The following is a 20,388-nucleotide window of genomic DNA, read 5'->3' as shown; positions in this document are numbered from 1 at the left end:
TTAGTAAGACCTAAATTAATCAAACTTACATAATTATTAAGATAATTTTTTATTTTTATTATTTTCAAGTATTTTTTTATTGTTTTAGTTAAATTTTTTATTCTCTAACTCGACCAAATTTATATATATAGGTGAATTCTACCCAACTCCCTCTAAAACAACATGTAAATTAGCCTCTATGACGTGACACATTTTAATTAGATGTTTAATTTTAATTTGAGTTAATTTAACTAAAGTAGGACCATTTTATAATTAAATATTTTTTTAAGATAGATAATTATATAATTTTTGTAAATATTAAAAAGTAAATTTATATTCTTTTACCAAATCATTATTACTTAAATTCGTTCCACCCTTCTATTGAAAAACACCTTCTCTGTTGATTGAAGTATATTTCCTCCCTTCCACTGTTCCTTCATCACTCAAAGCGCGTTGAAGGCACACTGTAACTCAAAGCAAGACGGAGAGTAAAGATGCAAGTATCCTTTGAATATCTAATGCCTGTCGGGTTGGAGGATACCGTGGGAAACCAAAAAAAAAATCTAATGCAACGGATCTTGTGTACGATCCAATGATCCATAGCCATTCCAAAGAATAGCTTTGATCTAATTGATATAGTCCAATTTGAATTCTAATACACACATGGATCAAATGCGTATCTAATTCAAGTATCACTTTAATATATGCAATAATTATCACAACCCTAAATCATAGATTAATACATCTTGATAATCAAGAATTTATATGTGACACGAAATTATGTGAACTAAAGAGCAAAAGACAACTACAAAATAGCAGCACGACCAAATACATTCTCTTTAACTAATCGCAGATCCACTACAAATTAAAATCAACACAGAAGAGCAATCAGCGAGAGAAACAACAAAGTTGCAGAGAGCAAAGATTCAGTTTTTAGTATTTTATCAAATTATACATTTATTCTTTTAAATAAATTTTTAATTACAAAATAGCTTAATCATAGTTAACATAACAACCAATTAAAAAGTGACATGTCATAAAGAGTAATTTACATGTTAAAATATAAAAAATAGAGTAGAATTTACCATATATATATATATATATATATATGAAAAATTAGTGTACAAATGTCATAATATTTTTAAAATGCTTTTATTTTTTTTGTATTTATATGTTTTATATATATTTTTAATTATGTAAGTTTGATTAAAATTATTTAAAAATAAAAAATTTTCTATTTAAATCATATTTTAATATGATTTTTTAATATCATAAAAATTTCTTGCATAATAATTAATATTATAATACATAATTGTTGTGCTCGTTTTAGATATACCCGTAATGAACTTGTATGATTAACACAATGAATTTCTGTTATTAATTCTCGTCTTTCATGCCTTACTTCTTTTCCAAATTTTCTTCCTTTATTTGAAACTCATCACTACTTATACCTATTCTGTTCTTGTTACTATCCATACTTTATAATCTTTCTCAAAATTCTATCATGATATGAAGAGCCTTGGTTTTTTATTATTTTTTGAAATCATAAAAATTAAAAGCTCAAATTCAACAACAAAAAAATATTTTCTTCCTATAACAAAAAGACTAAATGAGAAAAACTACTCTACATGGTACTATCAAACCCTTCTCACTATATAAAGCCTTGACATGAAAGATCATCTAGATCTGTCTAAAATTTCACAACAATTTGTCATCAATAAAACTGCAAAAACCACATTTAAATCAGATACTTACAAGAAATGGAGACTTCAAGATCTTACACTCTCATCTTTGTTAGTTGGTTCCATGACAACACATTTCAAAAGCAAAATTCTACAAAGCACCAGATTTCATCGAGTATGGGAGATAATGACAAATACTTCACTACAGCATCATTAGCCCGTGTTCAAAGTCTGGAAACTCAACTAAGACCAGTCAAAAAAACTAGTACTACAATGGAATATTTTGCCAAAACTAGAAAATATGTTGATGCAATGTTTGCAATATGCTGTCCAAGAAGATAATCATCTGCAAGCAATCGTGGATAGTTTAACAGAAAAATATTTTGAGCCTTTACAATTAGTATTTATTGACATATGGGGCCCAACTTCTGTTAATTCCAAAAAAGGGTTTAGATATTATATATGCTTTGTGGATGCTTACAGCAAATTTACAGGTCTTTATTTGCTCACTAATAAGTCACAAGCACTAGTAGCATTTCAAACTTACAAATACTTTATGGAAAAGCAAAGTGGTTATACAATCAAATAACTTCAATCAGAAAAAGGTATAGAATTCCTCTCTACATACTTTACTGATTTTTTGGCCAAAGAAGGCATAATGCACAGACAATCCTGTGCTTATACTCATCATCAATAAAGAAGTGTGTAAAGAAACATAAGCACATTACTGAAATGGACCTCTCTTTACTTGCTACAGCTTCTTTGCCAATGATATTTTGGGAAGATGTTTGTTATTATTGTGTTTATAATCAAGAGATTGTCTGCACAAGAGGCCTTTTGAAATTTTGTTTAACAACAAAATAGATTATACAACAACAACAATAACAACAAAGTTTTGTTCCACTAGGTGGGTTTGGCTACATAGATCAAACAAAGTCATTGATATCTATCATGTATCATCTCTGTAAAGAGACCGTTTACATGTAGATCTCATTTGACCACCTCATGGATAGTCTTCCTAGGTCTTTCTCTGCCTTTCACTCCTTATCCATCTTCCATCTCATCCACCCGCTTGATTAGGTACTCTGTCGGTCTTCTTCTCACACGTCCAAACCACCTGAGACGTGATTCTACCATATTTTCACAATAGGTGCTACTCAAACTCTCTCTCTTATATCTTCGTTCTTTATTCTATCCAATCGCGTATAACCACTCATCCATTTTCAACATCTTCATCTCTGCCACACTTAACTAATGTTCGTACTCCCCTTTAGCCTCCCAACACTCTTTACCATAAAGCATAGCCGGTCTGATAGCAGTGCGATAGAATTCACCTTTAAGTCTTAAAGGCACTTTTTTGTCACATGTAAAACCGGATGCACTACACCATTTTGACTAACCTGCTTAGATCCTATGATTTACTTCTTGTTCAATCTCTCCATTATCATATATGATGCATCCAAGATACTTAAAACTTTTAACTTTTCGTAGGATATTTTCTCTAATCTTCACCTCTGTATTAGGGTTTTCCCTTCGGCGGCCGAACTTACATTCCATACATTTCATCTTACTACGGCTTATGCGTAGGCCATACACTTTTAGAGCTTCTCTCCATAAATCCAACTTCTTATTTAGGTCTTCCCTTGACTTTCCCATAAGGACGATATCATCGGCCAAAAATATATACCATGGCGCATGCTCTTGGATATGCTCTGTAAGTACTTCTAAGACTAATGTGAAAAAGTATGCACTTTAGGATGATTCCTGGTGTATTCCTATACCAATAAAAATTCATCTGTCACACCACCTTGAGTCTTCACACTAGTTATAGCCTCATCATACATGTCACGAATATATGCACTCCTTACTCTCTTCTTTTTCAAACCTTCCATAAGACCTCCCTTTGCACCCTATGGTATGTTTTTTTTAAATTAATAAACATCATATGTAGATTCTTTTTATTACTATGATACCTCTCCATCATCCTTCTTAATAGGTATATAGCTTCTGTGGTGGATCTGTCTGACATAAAACTAAATTGGTTCTCTATTACTTGTGTCTCTTGTCTCACCTTCCGTTCTATCACCCTTTTCCATAACTTCATGGTATGGCTCATGAATTTAATCCCTCTATAATTTTTGCAACTCTGTATATCCCCTTTATTCTTGTAGATAGGTACCAATGAGCTATTTCTCCACTCATCTGACATCTTCTTTGACTTGAAAATCTCATTAAAAAGCTTGGTTAACCAATTGATGCCTTTCTCTCCAAGGCCCTTCCAAACTTCAATCGGAATATTAACAGGTTCTACTGTCCTGCCATTTTTTATTTGTTTTAAAGTCTCTTTTACCTCAAAATCCTGAATCCTTCGATAATAGTCGAAGTTTTGATCTTCTTCTCTAGCGCATAACCGACCAAGGCTCGAAAGTGTCTTCTGTCCTTCATTAAATAACTCATAGAAGTAGCTCTTCCACCTTTTATTGTTCTTCTCATCTTGAGCCAAAACCTCTCAGTCTTTATCCTTTATGCACTTAACTTGATCCAAGACTCTCGTTCTTCTTTCACGGCTCTTTGTGATTATATATATATATATATATAATATTTTTTTTCTCCTTCCTTCATGCCTAAAGACTGGTAGAGACCCTCATATATTCTTATTCTTGCTTCACTTACAGCCACTTTTATCTCTTTCTTAGCCGCCTTATATTTTTTCCAATTATCTGCATTACAGCACAAAGACGACTCTTTAAAGTATTCCTTTTTTGCCTTTATCTTTTCTTGTACACTCGCATTCCACCACCAAGACTACTTGTCTCTTGGTCCTATCCCTCTAGATTCACCAAAACTTTCTTTTGCTATTTTCTAATAACTTCTGTTATCTCCCTCCACATCTCCTCCTCGCTTCCATTCCTTTCTCATTTTCCTATTTGTCTTAAGAAGCTTCTTTCTTCCTCATCTTTCATTTGCTACCATCGTCCTTGGGTTCTTCATATGATGTCTTTTCCTCAACTTTTACTCAAGGAGAAATTTCATGACGAATATCCTATGTTGTGTTGTTAAACTCTCTCTCAAAATAATTTTACAATTAATGCAAAATTTTCGGTCGACTATCTTTAACAAGAAGAAGTCAATTTGAGAGCTTGTCATGCCACTCCTATAGGTTATAAGATGTTCGGTTCTCTTTTTAAAACATGTATTTGCGATGAGAAGATCAAAGGTTGAGAAAAAGTCCAAAATAGTTTTACCCTCGATATTGACCACTCCGAAACCATGGCCTCCGTGAATACTTCCATACGTAGTCACTTCTCTTCCAATATGGTCATTTAAATCTCCTCCTAAGAAAATCTTATCTTCCGAAGTTATGTCTTGGACCAAACTCTCTAGATCCTCCTAAAACCTTATCTTGTGTTACTCGTCCAAACCCACTTGCAATGCATAGGCGCTAATCACATGAAAAATACCTCCTTCCACCACAAGTTTGTTAGAGATGATCCCATCACCCACCCTCTTGACATCCACTATATCCTTCTTCCATTGCTTATCTACGATAATACCTACCCCATTCCTATTCTTCACCTTTCCTATATACCAAAGTTTGAACTCCGAGGCATCTAACTCCCTAGCCTTCGCTCTGACCTATCTTGTTTCTTATAGGCACATGATGTTAATCTTCCTCCTTGTCATAGTATCCATCACCTCCATGGATTTTTCCTGCTAGAGTGCCTATGTTCCATATCCCAAATCTCAACCTTCTGTCACTCTGACCTTTACCTTTACCTTTTTCTTTGTGAACTAACTTATTTACCCTCGTCTGTTTACAAAAATACGAGAATCTTTACTCATTTAACACTATATCCGGGTACCAATACAGCGACTCTTGTTCATTTGACACTGTACGCGAGCTATACAACTCGTTGCTTTCGAACAACGACCTAGCTTTAGCGCAATAACATCTTTGATCCATGTTATGAAAATTCAACTAAGTTTTTATGTTGGTTGTCAAAAGTTTAACACAACCCTCTTCCTTTATCCAGGTTTGATAATAGATTATAACTTCTTTAAAATATTTGGTTGTTCTTGCTTTCCATTCCTTAGGCCTTATAACAAAGTTAAGTTTGCTTACAAGTCTGAATTCTGCTTGTTTATTGGATATGATGCCAAACATAAAGGTTATAGATGTATGATTAAAAATGAAAAAGTGTACTTGGCTAAGCAAGTCAATTTTGATGAAACCTTCTTCCCATATCATACTATGTTTTCTAACACTAATTTTACTGATCAGAACTCATCCCCAATCATTGATACTTTTATCTTTTATATTTTTCAAAATACTACAAACACACCTATCCATCAATCACCTCTTTTCTTACAGTCTGACAGTAGAACAGACGCAACACCATTATCTACGCACCAATCTCACACTTTAACAACAACTAATCCAACCACACTAACATCCATCACACAATCTGCATTTTGTACCCCACCAACACCAGATTCTACAATTTCTATAGGAGGCGCTAAAATAGTCTTACCACCAATTTTCCCACCACCACCCCCCATTAACAAATACACATCCAATGACCACCAGATCTAAATCTAACATAAACAAACTCAAAGCCTTAACTATCACCAAAACACAACAAGTAGACCTGGCGAGTAATGTACCCAAGAATGTTGCACAGACATTACAATTCCCTCACTGGAAAAATGGCATGGATAAAGAATTCAAGGCATTGATGACGTGTCAAAAATGGACACTTAAAGAACCACTACCAAATGCTACCATAATTGGCAGCAAATGGATCTTTGCAATTAAAAGAGATCAACATGGGAAGATTTTGAGTTATAAGGCAACAATTTTTGAAGAAAAGGTTTCATTAAACTAAGTGAGTTGAGTATGAACAAATATATAGCCTAGTGGTTAGACCAAGCACTGTGAGAGTTATTTTATCTACAGCAGTGTCATTCGGCTGGCCTTAAGACAATTCAATTTTAATAATGTCTTTTTAAATGACAAGTTAACTGAATTTGTATATATGATGCAACTACAAGGTTTTTCACATACAAATTCCTCTCTTGTTTGCTATCTTAATAAGACAATTTATGGTTTGAAGTAATCCCCAAGGACTTGGTTCAATACCTTAGCCAACACTTTAATCAGATTTGGGTTTAAGAACACCAAATCAGACACATCTTTATTTGTGAAGAAAACTGTTGCCTCTATTACCTATCTATTAGTATATGTGGATGACATTATAGTTACAGGAAAATATATTCTAGATATTGATAAAATGATGACCGATTTAAATAACATCTTTTCTCTTAAAAGAACTTGGTCGCTTTAGTTACTTTCTTGAATTAGAAGCCAACTAGTTACTACAAGAAAATATACTTTTAACTCAGTTTAAATATGCATTAGAACTCTTAACTAAAGCTGAAATGGAGGCTGCAAGCTCCGTGAACTCTTTAACTTTACAACCAAAATGTGGCACATGTCACTTTTTCATTATAATTAAAATCAAATCTTTTCCTCCAAAATTAAGGAATTCTCTTTACTAATTTTACAACCAAAATATGCCACATGTTACTCTCTCATTGTAATTGAAATTAAATATTTTCCCCAAAATTAAAGAATTTTTTCCCCTTCCTTACTAATTTTACAACCAAAATGTGCCACATATCACTCTCTCATTGCAATTGAAATCAAATCTTTCCTTCCAAAATTAAAGAGTTCTCTTATCCTCCCTCTTGCTTCCTCTAGTTCTCTCTTTCCTTCAACCACTCTATCTATTTTATATATCATTATCAATATCAATATCAATGACTAATTACTAATTTCTAATCAAAATGTACATGAAATTCTTTAATTGCATTAAAATTAAAACTAAAATATTAAAATTAAAATTGAAATATACCTATATTATGTATTATTTGTTACTATCTAATTTAATAATCAAATGTGTCACATGACACTCTCTTATTAAAATTGAGAGAAAATATTTTTTTTTTCAAAATTAATAAACTCTCTTCCTAAATTCTCTCATCTACTTCTCTCTATTTGTCTATTTCTCTCTACTATTTTTACTCTATATATAATTTATATTTTATATTAATAATTTGATAAATCAAAATATGTCATCCGGTATTTTTTTACAATTAAAGTAAAATTTTTTCTTCTAAAATTAACAAACTCTCACTCTCACTCTCATTCTTCACCTTTATTTTTCTCTCTCTTTTCTCTCATTCTCTATTTTTTCTATCTTTTTGTTCTACATAAAATAAAATTAATAAAATAATATAATTCATATAAAAAATAATTGAGGTAATATTAGGAAGACTACAATACCTTACTCTTATTATTAGGCCATATTTGGCTTATGCAGTAAATTGTGCGTCATAATTTATGCATCAACCAACTATAAATCACTTGAAAAGTGTCAAAAGAATTCTCAGATATGTGCAAGGCACTTTAAATCAGGGCATTTTATTCACAAAATCCACTGACTTAAGTTTCATTGCTTTTGCAGATTCAGATTGGAGAGCAGATTTAGATAACAAAAAATTAATTATAAAATATTGTGTATACTTAGGAAGCAACCTAGTATTATGATAGAGTAATAAATAATCGAAAATGAGTAGAAGTAGTATAAATAGGAATGTTTATTGATTGGATCTAATCCGCATATCTGCAGTATTTATTCGAATTCGATCTAAAAATTGTGGACATGGATCCAATCCGCAAAGTTATCGGATTGGATCCGATCCACACACTAATAGAATTGGATTGTGGATTTTGTGTAGGTATCCGCATATCTGCGTATTCGCAAAAATAAAAAAATAAATAAGTAAATATTTTTTTTATATTTTATTTCAACTAATAATTATCATATATGTTATATTATTTTAATTTATTATTTAAGAAAAGTATGTTTAATATTATTTTAAGAGTAAACATGTTTAAAAGAATAGAAAAAATGAATTTTATTAATATTTTTTTTATAAAAATAAGTTTTCAAAAATATTTGTGTGTTTTGCTTATATATCCGATATTCGATCCAATCTGATTAGCAAATATGCGGATCAGATCTAAGCTTAAAAACTGTGGATATTAAATTCGATAATTTTAATGCATAAATTAAAATTTTGACTATATTCGATCCGATCTGCGTTCACCCGTATTAGTTTGAGGAGGAATTTTAGCAGTATAAGTGCTTTTGTTAGTAACAATGTTAAACAGATTTTGTTATTAGCAGTATAACCGCTTCTGTTATAATTAACATTCTAGAATTAGCAAGAATTAGTTAAAAGAGTATATTGGTAAATTCTAATAGTGAGGCAGCTTTTAGGATCTCTATATAAAGTTTAATAAATTTGCATGATTAACACAATAAATCTATTATATATATCTAATTTTACAACTAAAATATGTTACATGTCACTTTTTTATTATAATTGAAATCAAATTTTTTTCTCTAAAATTAAAGAATTCTATCCCCCTTTCTATTCATTTTACAATCAAAATGTGCCACATGTCACTCCCTCTCTCTTTATCTATTTCTCTCGCTCCTTCAACCACTCTATCTTTTTTATGTATTATTATCAATGAATAATTATAAATTTGACAATCAAAATGTGCAACATGATATTCTTTAATTATATTAAAGTAAATGTGTCACATGACACTCTTATTAAATTTGAGAGAAAATATTTTTCTCTAAAATTAATAAACTCTGTTCCTAAATTCTCTTATCTACCTCTTTTCCTTTTTCTATTTCTCTCTACTCTTTTCACTCTATATATAATTTGTAATTTATATTTTATATTAGTAATTTGACAAATCAAAATGTGTCATCAGATATTTTTTATTATAATTAAAATAAAATTTTTTCTTTCAAAATTAACAAACTCCCTCTCTCAATCTTCATCTTTATCTTTCGCTCTCTTTTTTCTTATTCTCTATACAATCCTTCTCAAGATTCTATCAGAGTCGACATCATAGCATGTTCATGACATAGCATATCCACCTAATCAAATCTTATATTTATTTGTCAAACAAGAAAAGGAAAATAAAGTCCTAATGAACGTGGTTTTCAATGAGTGATTCGTAATGGAATATAATACTCCTAATTGTGTATTGTATATAGTTTAATTATATATGATAATAAATTGATAATTAAAAGATGTATTCATCATAAGATGGATGAATTGGTTTGTTGTTTGAGAATGAAAACGAATTAAATAATGTGGTGATGGTGTTTGATGTTGCAGCCGGCATTTTAAACAATTTGGACAACTGAGAAGTGAGAACTGCCGTCCATGCATGCATCTTAATTAATTAATTAATTAATTTTAATTAATTAATTATGTAAAAAGAAAAGATCATGTTCCCCTGTGTGATGTGTGAGTCATTTTTTACAAAAAATAAATTTAGACCGATTCAAGATTTGATTCACCATCTTTTCGATCAAATTAATTTGTCTGACCTAATTTGACAAAAATAATATGGTTTAATCGGTTATATATACATTAAATTTTAATTACTTACAAACATCTTTAAAAAAAGACATTTTAAACGTCTTTATTTGAGTGGCTCCCTATAAATCGAATGTTCATACTTAACTAGTAACACCCAAAATAATTTGAGTAAGTATATATAAATTAAAGTAAATTAATGTTTCGGATTGAAGTAAATGCTACATCAAAATTCAAGTGTTTAAAGTGACGTGTAGCTAGAAAAATAAAAAAAAAAAAAACATTTTTTTCCTTACCATAGCCTATATTCTCAACATCATTATATATTTCTTCTATTGGTTATGTAGTATTTAAAATTAAATATAGATCTTGTTAACAAGAGTATTACTTAAAGTTACTTGACTTAGAAAATTAAAAGTTTTTATAAAAAGAGTAAAGTATTGTTTTTGTCTCCAACGTTTGGGGTAAGTCCCAAAGTTGTCTCTAACGTTTCAATCGTCCTATTTAAGTCCCTAACGTTTTAAAATTGATTCAATGTTGTCCTGCCGTTAAGGATCCGTTAACAGAATTGACGACGGGACAAAATTGAGACGATTTTGAAACGTTAGAGACTTAAATAGGACGAAAACATTAGAGACAAAAATGATACATAAAAATAAATTTTAATTTAATTTTATCTTTTAATAATATTAATTTTTTACTGTACATAGTATTCAATTATTTTTTAATTACATCTAAATAAATTACACTTAATCACATTACTTTCATTTTAAATAAATTTATTTTTTTATAATTTTAAAGAATTTTGACACATTAGAGACAAAATGTATAATTTATATTTTATTGTATATATATTATTTTTTTCTTTTCTGCAAGTTTATATACTAGTCATTCTACAAACATTTCATGATAACTAAAAATCTTTAAGAATAAAATTATAAAAAAAATTTAATTTATTTAAAATGAAAGTAATATGATTAAGTGTAATTTACTTAGATGTGATCAAAAAATAATTGAATACTATGTATAGTAAAAAATTGATATTATTGAAGGATAAAATTAAAATTTATTTCTATGTATCATTTTTGTCCCCAACGTTTTCGTCCTATTTAAGTCTCTAACGTTTCAAAATCGTCTCAATTTTGTCCCGCTGTCAATTCTGTTAATGGATCTCTAACAGCAGGACAACATTGAGTCAGTTGTGAAACGTTAGGGACTTAAATAGAACAATTGAAACGTTAGGAACAACTTTAAGACTTACCCCAAACGTTAGGGACAAAAACGATACTTTACTCTTATAAAAAAAAATACGTTAAAATTTTAAGTCTTTCTATATATATATATATATATATATTGTTTCAGATTTAACATCTCATGAAAGTTGTTAGCTAATAATAAACTCTAATATTAATCTTGTTTTAAATTTTACAATTATTTAACTCGATTTTTGGTATATTTCGATAGTACGTCGAATCGAGGTTATATTAAGATTTCAAGTATCGAAGAATAAATACGGCTTCTCTGAAAAAAAGAGTGAATTCAATCTGAAAATTACTTAATTATGGTATTAAAACAATTTATGTCGAAATTAGTAGTGACAAAATTATGAAAACAAACAACATTAAAGAAAAAAAATAAATGAAGACGACAATGAAAGTGTAAAAATATTGATTAAAGTAAAATAACAACAAAATTCAAAGAAAATAAATCAAATAAATAAAAGGAAGCAAGTTAAAAAGTTGACTTCTAACACTCACATGCACTTGCACTCCATGTTCTTTCGCTGCGTCGCGAAAACTAGGAATTTTATGAGTTTATGTGATGATTTAGTGTTTTTGGTTGAAGTTCTCTCACTTCTTCTGAATTTCTACTATTTATAGACCATAGACTTGCCATGAAACATGTTTGTCCACTATCTTACTTTCTCCTTTTTCTCAGCCATAACATTGCCTGAACCATGAAAATTTTTGTCTCCCAAATTTTGACACCCACATCTTCCTTGGCCTTTAAATTCTACATTTTCTTCAACTTATTCCTTAAATTTAACACCCACATTCTCTATTCATCCTAAAGGTTGAATGTTAGGCCTTGATGCTTAAGAAAAGGAAGTAATTGTCTTTCAACTTCCACTATTCTTATACCATCTTTCTTCAATTTCAATTTACCTGTATTGGCTTCTTATAATCGAAATTATTGGTAGTCGAAACGCTCTCTTGTCGAAAAAAATTTATATTTTGTACCAACAACAATAAAATTAAATACATGAATGTAAAGAAAAAAAATTGACCTGATGATGATAAAGGTCGATTTTTATTTTGCTGAGTGAGAGATAAACAAAAAGAGCATCTAATTTTGATTGTGGCTTAGTAGGCATATAGCATGTTTGTAGTATCTAAGTGGGTGTTCAGCACCACGAAGCATTATTAATTTGTGGGAATGAAATCATCAGAAGTAGTGGAGCAACTAGGGAAAATGAAAGGGCAATTATATAACCTAAGTAGGATAAAGAGAATTGAAGGGGTGCGACTCACTCGTCGTTCTGGGAATGAGCCAATTATTAGAGCATAAAGCATCACTATCAATCCTCCTTTGTAGGAGGAAAATGAGGAATAAAGTTTGGGCTCCTCTAATTAATACTACATTCCACGTAACCAAGCGCGAATTTTGATCAACTTCTATATATTATTATTACGTGCTTATTAGGATAAAGGTAAAATTTGACAATTCTATTAATTTAAGTCCCACTATGATATTAAGTATGAGTGTTCATGAGTTAGGTTAGGCCGAATCGAATTTAAGTCAAATTAGATTCAGTCTTAAAAAAGTCATCAGATTTAATTTAATTTAATCTAAAAGTAATTTAAAATAAATTAGATTAAAGCTCGGATTGTCTAAAGCATAATTCGAACTCAATCTGAAAATAACACTGAATAAAAATGACAAATCCAAATCCAATAAAATATGCCTCGAGTCCTAACTGAATTTCGTGCAGTGTCGGATTTCAGGTTGAGTTAGGTCTTGAACACACCTAAAATTAGGTATTTAAAAAAAAGTCTCTATGAAAGAACACAATATTATTAGACGTCAATTTTAGTACATAGTACATTTATGTTTATAGTGGCTATGATTATTATGAAATATTGTTAAAAGAATTATTCTCCACATACAAGCATTTTTTTCATATAAGTCTTTACAAATCATTTATGTTCACGTACTTTATACCGTTACTGCACGTTCTTCTTCTTGTATGTTACTACGTACACGTTCTTCTTCTTCTTCTTCTTCTTCTTCTTGTATGTTACTGCACGTTCTTCTTTTTCTTCTTTTTCTTCTTCATTATTTTTCTTCTTCGTTATCATCGTCATCAACACCACCTCTTCCTCCTCCTCCTCTCCCTCCTTCTTTTTTCATTGGAATTTCTTCTCCTCCTTTCTTTTTCTCTTTCTCCTTCATCATCAGTTATCTTGTTGTTGAAGATAATGAATAATTCATGTTCAAATTGTCAATTGAACCATAACGAAATTGATTATTATTTTAAATCCAATCAAGTGGCTGAGGTGTGGTTCAATTCAGAAGGGAAAATGTAGCATTAGAGGAAATATTTTTCTGTATTTGCAGCAAATTTGGGTGTAATACGAAGATATTTGGGTATATTTTTATTCTGATAAGTTCTGCATAATTCAAAACTCTTCGTCTTCTTCTCATTTTCTGCTGCTTTTTTTCTTATTCATCTTTTTTTTTTACCTTCTCAAGTTTCTTCTTATTTTACTCTCTTAATAAGAATAAAAACAAAAAAAAATCAAACAAAGAAGAAGAAAAAACACATAATGCTATAAAATTTTTTGGAAGGGGATGAACTTACATTCATTTAATTAAAAGAAAGAAAGAAAAAAGAAAAAAAGAAGAAGAAAAAAAATGCAACATTAGAGGAAATATTTTTCTGTGTTTGCAGCGAATTCGGGTGTAACACGAAGATATTTAGGTGTATTTTTATTCTGATAAGTTCTACATAATTCAAAATTCTTCATCTTCTTCTTCCTCATCTTCTGCTGCTGCTTTTTTTTTTTTCATCATCATCACCATCTTCTTCTTTTTTTTTTATTCATCTTTTCTTTTTTATTTTACCTTCTCAAGTTTCTTCTTATTTTACCCTCTTAACAAGAATAAAAATAAAAAAATCAAACAAAAAAGAAGAAGAAACACATAATACTGCAAAATTACTTGGAAGATGATGAACTTACATTTATTTAACTAAAAGAAAAAAAGAAATAAGGAAAAAAAGAAGAAAAAAATATAGCATTAGAGAAAATATTTTTCTGTATTTGCAGCAAATTTGGGTGTGTTTTTATTTTGATAAGTTCTGTATAATTCAAAACTCTTCCTCTTCCTCCTTTTCATCTTCTGCTGCTTCATCTTTATCATCTTCTTTTTTCATATTCTCATAATTTTTCTTGGGAGGAAAAAATCAAACAAAAAAGAAAAAATACATAATGTTGCAAAATCAATAGAAAGAGAAGGAGGAAAATAATGCAGCAACAACAACAGTAGTAAAAAAATGACGATGAAGATGAAACACGTAAAGAAAAAGGAGGAGAAACACAAGGAAGATGGAGAAGAAGAAGGAAGAGGAGGAGGAACGCGAAGCGCACTATGGAAACCATTGAATAGTGTGCGTATTGACACGCTCGTATGGGTGAGCATCCTTTTTGTTGGGTTTAGCCCAACTTGTATGACTTGTAAACCAAAATAATTTGTATGTGTAGCACTTCTCAATAGAAGAGTTTTAGCATATACAGGCAAAAAGAAAAGAGAAGATATGGGGAGTGAATAAATTTAGTGTACAATGTGTATAATATGGATAAAATTAAAATTTAAAATAAATAAAGATTTGCAACAGTTACGTAAACTCTAAAAATGGCTTCTCTCTTTCCCATCTGATGTGACTGCCTTTTCGTCCAGTCTCTTTCTCTCTCATCGGTGCTGCGCCGCCATATATATCAGACCTCAATCATCGCTCCCTGCACCCCCTCAATCATCGCACTTTCAGGCCCCCCACCCGCCGGCGAGCCTCCCCTTTCTTTATCTCTTCTCTACGCCACCTTTCCGCGTCCGAGTCCTTCTCCTGTTTCTCGCCAAGCCCAGGACCTCCCCGAGCACTGGAGTCTTCGTGTCAGCCCCTGCTTTAGCAACGCGCAACCACCACGAAGCCTTCTCTCCTCTTCTTCGAACCACCATCACCGTAGCCTCACACTCCTTCTCACCTTGCAACCCGTGCCATCACAGTCTCCACCTCCTACGACGAGATGACCTGCCTCTGCGCCCAATCCGGCTCCCACATGTGCCGTACTCTCCGTTGGTACGACCTCGGTGTCGGTGGCATGGTTGGCGCCGGCGTATTCGTCACCACCAGATGCACCATTCACCTCTATGCTGGTCCTGCCGTTGTCCTCTCCTACGCAGTTGCAGCCCTCTGCGCTCTTCTCTCTCTTATCCTGCGCTTGACTATCCTATTCTTTAGTCTCTCTTTTTTATGCAGATGTTCATTACACTAGGTCGGCGGATATTTACTTTTATGTCTAATACAGATGGTTATTTACGTAAGTATAATTAAAATAATCTGAATGTTCAATACAGTAGATATGCGGATAGTTGTTTTAATGAGCATTTGGATGATTAGTTTATTGGATTTGGTTGAAGCATACAGACTTAACATTTTTAGGGGTGATCAGTATTATATGTAATCGGATGGTTCTTTTAATTGGGGGAGTCACGGTGCTGTTGGCGCTGCTAGAAGGTGGGTGACGGCGCTGCTAGGGTTACTAGAGGGCGGTCATAGCACTGTTCGGGTTGCTGAGGGGGCCAGGCGCTGCTATAGGATTTGGTAATGGGTAGGAGATGGTTTAAATTTGAAATTGGAGATAAAAAATTTTTGTTACTAGAGTTTAGGGAGTGTTTTGTTTTTTTAATCCACCGTGGACTAATAAACTAGTCCATTATACACATTGTCAAAATTTCTCATTATCTCCCTAACAGAATTCTAAAAAAAATTATAGTAAAGCAAGTTGGCACTTGAAACCCAATCATTTTCCTATGAAAGTAACTAAAGTCTTCGCAAAAAAGTTGAAAAGTTAAGGCACTTATAACTCACATTATTATGGAACCTTCATTATTTAATAACCTTTTCTCCTTTGGATAAAAACCAAACTGTAGTTGTTTTTAATGGTAATAGTAAAAAAAATACTTGATCTATTGCTAATTATTTGGTGAGATTGGATTTCTGAGTTATATTTAAGTTGGTTTAGTCTGATGGAAAAAAATATTGTTATAAGATAAAAATTATGCGATAAGTTAAATTGTCACTTTAATACTCTTTGCATTCTATAAAAAAAAAAGTAAAGCCACAAATTTATGAGAATTCACATTTTGGGCAGATTAATTTTTAAGGAAACAAAAAAAACTAATAAAAAAATTATATTGAATAATAAGTCATTTGAGTTATAGTTCGTTTACTATTCTAAAAGACGTTATTAGTACTTTTTTTTAGAGACTAATTTACTTATAGTATAAATTGTTAGAAATTTATTTTTTATTTTACTAAAAAAAATACATTTTAAAACAAAAAAAAAAAAATAAAAAAACAGCTTCTCATCCTCTACGAGAAAACCACCCCTATATTTGTGGATTTTATCCAAAAGCCATTTTAGGGCAACACCTAAAGTCTTTCCAAATATAAATTTATAAGCCTTAGCTAGCTATCATATAGAGGTGTTCCCGAAACATCTTAGATTATACATACTTTTTATGTGCCATGTATTTTACGGATCATTATTATTCACCTTTTGACAAACCTCGACGAAATTAAAAGCTAACACCTATATATTTTTTTTTTCTCCAATTGCGATTTTCTTTTTCAAAAAAGCATTTTAACTTTTAATGCAAGGTCGTTGTTAGTCGGGCAATCATTCTTGCCGGCCTGCTCCNNNTAAGGAGTGCATTATGTTCACATGTATAATGGTCTGAATCATTGACTTCTGTGCCACGCATATATACACAAGCTAATATATATAAGGAAATTAAAATTGAGAATAAATAATAATTTGAGAAAATGATAAATAGGTCTCTGACTTTTTGTTTCGCAGACATTTTTATTCCTGATCATTGAAAAATACTTTTAAGTCCTGACCTTCACAAAACTTGGATGGATCAGTCCCTGACGGAGATATTTGGACGGATCAGTCCCTAATGGAGGCATTTGGACAGAGAGACTGATCCGTCCAAATTTTGTGAAGGTCAGGGATTTAAAAGTATTTTTCAATGGTCAGAAACAAAAATGTCTGCGGGACAAAAGGTTAAGGACCCTTTTCTCTAAAATAAAAATCATGGAGACAGTGTAACACATTGGAGCATGATGTTGAGAGACACATAATTGTACCTTGGAAAGATTCGTTTCATTTTCCATTGGGGAGGTGTAAGTTCTTTGGATGCATGAATATAAAGGGAGGAAGAAATTGAAAGGGGATTGAAGAGAATAGCATAGATTATTGACATGTATATATGTAATTTGGAAATTGGGGCCACATAAAGGAAGATAGAGAGAGGCATAATAAGACCCTGCCATGTGCAAGTGTGGTCCATGCACGAAGCTATTAATCTGAAATCTAGCTAGCATGGTTCCCCCACCTTATAGCTCGTGATCACCATTCGCCAAAATTGCAATCTCAGCTCCAAGAAAGTGAAAATGCAATTGCACCTTAGAGGGTTATTTCTGGGGTCCCAGCTTAGTAGGATTTGATGGATGCACATAATAAACATAGCTTGCTTTTCTCAGGGGAATGCATGCCTCTTTAGTTTTCAACTTTTCATTGCTTTGCTTCATTAGCAATTTTTTCTGCACATATGCATGTGATTTTTAACAATCACTATGGCCCTCCTACTCTGCAAATAAAAGTAAAAAATTTCACTTTTCATTTTTTTTTTTTTTGGTTAAGATTTCTTTTTTGAACCTTTAAGCTAACTCACGTGACTTGAATCTTATGTTTTTATTGAAGAAATTAAATATTTTTAGATTGAGAGCTAAAATTTGATACTAGCCGTCCATGTTCAATTTTAAAAACAATTAAGAGAGAAAAGAAATGAGTTTACTCAAGACTTTGGTTAAATTAATAGGATGAATTTTGTCTACTAATGTATAAAAAAGATATGTATCTACTAAATGTCTTGTAGTGTTTCTTTGGATATACTTTTCACTTATTTTATTTTTAACGAAGAATGCTTGATTGAATGTTTATGTAAAAGTTCGCTTAATAAATAATAATAATGCAGTATATATAATATTCACTGATTCTTGTACAATCCTACTTGATTGCATTATTGGTTAATCTGTTATCGTTTATTGATTATAGGTCAGTACCTGACTTTGATTGTACATGTTTGAATTTATTTCAAAATTGCAATTTGTGTGTCGAATTGGTGATTATGAACTTTAGTTATCGATGCATTATTCTTTTTAGTAAGCTCTACTACTATGGTGATACTCCTATATAAAATGTACTTACTATATATATGCTTAATAGGCTTGTAAGTACACATATTTGTTTTAAAATAAAGAATAAGATTTCGATGTACATGGCATACTTTCACCATTGAATATACAACATGAAATTTGGATCTATGCATATAATCATTGTTATTCTATTTTTATACTTTTATTTATTTATTTTGGTAAAAAAGCTTTATTTCTTTTGGCACATATATGCATTTGATTGTATTTTTCTTTTAGGTATCATAGTATTGGAACTCTTTTTTTTATATTACAACAGTCAATCACACTAGATATGTCATTAGTAGTTTTTTTTGGTCAGTTGGATTAGACAACTCCTAATCCTACGTACAAGTACACATACTTACACACTCCTCATATATTTATCAATTTTTTTCTCCTCAAATACAGTTGGTAGGAATTGAGCCCGAGACCTTTAAAATAGAGAGGAGACGGAATGCCGTGTAAGCTAAGGATCATTGCCATGTCATTAGTAGTTTAACACAAACCTCTATCCACGGTTATAGTATTAGGTTATGCGTTGGATGTTTCAATCTAGCTACAAGAATAGATTTCTTAATTTTTGGTCAACAATTTTGGAACAAAAGTGATATGGGTAAGGGCTTTGGAAGAAACAGGGACAAGTCCAAGATATCTTCTTATGATTAACTTGGCCCGACAATCATGCTATTTGTATGTGGTAATTATTTGTTGGGTCATTGGCCCCTTTATCTACCAAAAAAGATAATTTTTGTTTTTACTAATAAGAATTGAATATGAATTTTGAGCTCGTAGAGTGGCCCAAGCTAAAGGTTTATTATTATAGCTCACGTCGAAAAAAAAAATTGTTTATTATATAGCTCAATAGTGATTAGCTTATAAACGTGGTGTTCGGAGTTGATTAATTGAATTGAAGAGATCAACAATTGAACATAATTTACGAAATAAAGACATGGTTATTTTTGTAATTTTGATATAGACAAGTGAAAAGCAAAGTTTAGAGAACCGAACCAATTATCGAACTATTTTAGTTACTAATTTATTGATTTAAAGATTTAACCGATTTAACTACAATTCAATTGAAATAATTGAATTATAATAAAATAATATCTAAAATTAAAAATAAATACATAAAATATAAATTTTAAAATATATATATTAAGTTTTGTTCATTTGGGTAAACAACTTAAATAAATTTTTTTGGAAAAACATCTTAACGCATAAGGATTTTTATTAATAGCAGCTTATAAATAAGTATTTTGTATTTAGATTTTTAGTTATAAAAGTACTTATTTTAAAATTGTAGCGTTTGGATAAGTAACTCAAGAACTTGTTATAACTAACTATTAAAATAATAGCAAACTATATAAAAATAAAATCACATGTGAAAAAAATAAAATTAAAACTGAGATTTCATATCACACGCAATATTAAATACAAATTTAATAATAAAAATAGAGTGATAAAATGATAAAAAAAATTAACTGGAAGAGATATATGAAGTTGGTGATTTAGATGGAACATTGTTTTAAAATAGTGGTGGAAGGTTAATACTTTCAACAGATAAATTGTTATGTAAAAATAGTGATGGAAGGCCAATAATTCTAGCAGATGAAAAATTGTGTGAAAATAATAATGGTAGAAAATTAAAAGGTCAGTATTTCTAATAGGTAAAACTTGCCTGAAAATAATGATAGAGAGCCAATATTTTTAACA

General features: G+C 30.9%; 1 long non-coding RNA gene across 1 annotated transcript in view; it reads right to left on the bottom strand.

Moving 5' to 3' along the window:
- Positions 1–2,045, bottom strand: part of LOC110270463 — a 5,488-nt gene extending 3,443 nt beyond the window's left edge. The window contains exon 1 of the long non-coding RNA XR_002360027.1: positions 1,735–2,045. This is a non-coding gene — a long non-coding RNA (uncharacterized LOC110270463). The remainder of the gene's footprint in view (positions 1–1,734) is intronic.

The sequence above is a fragment of the Arachis ipaensis genome, chromosome B03 (genome assembly GCF_000816755.2).
Source record: "Arachis ipaensis cultivar K30076 chromosome B03, Araip1.1, whole genome shotgun sequence".
Taxonomy (NCBI): domain Eukaryota; kingdom Viridiplantae; phylum Streptophyta; class Magnoliopsida; order Fabales; family Fabaceae; genus Arachis; species Arachis ipaensis.
The sequence above is the reverse complement of the archived record's forward strand: the minus strand, read 5'-3'. Positions and strand labels throughout refer to the sequence as shown.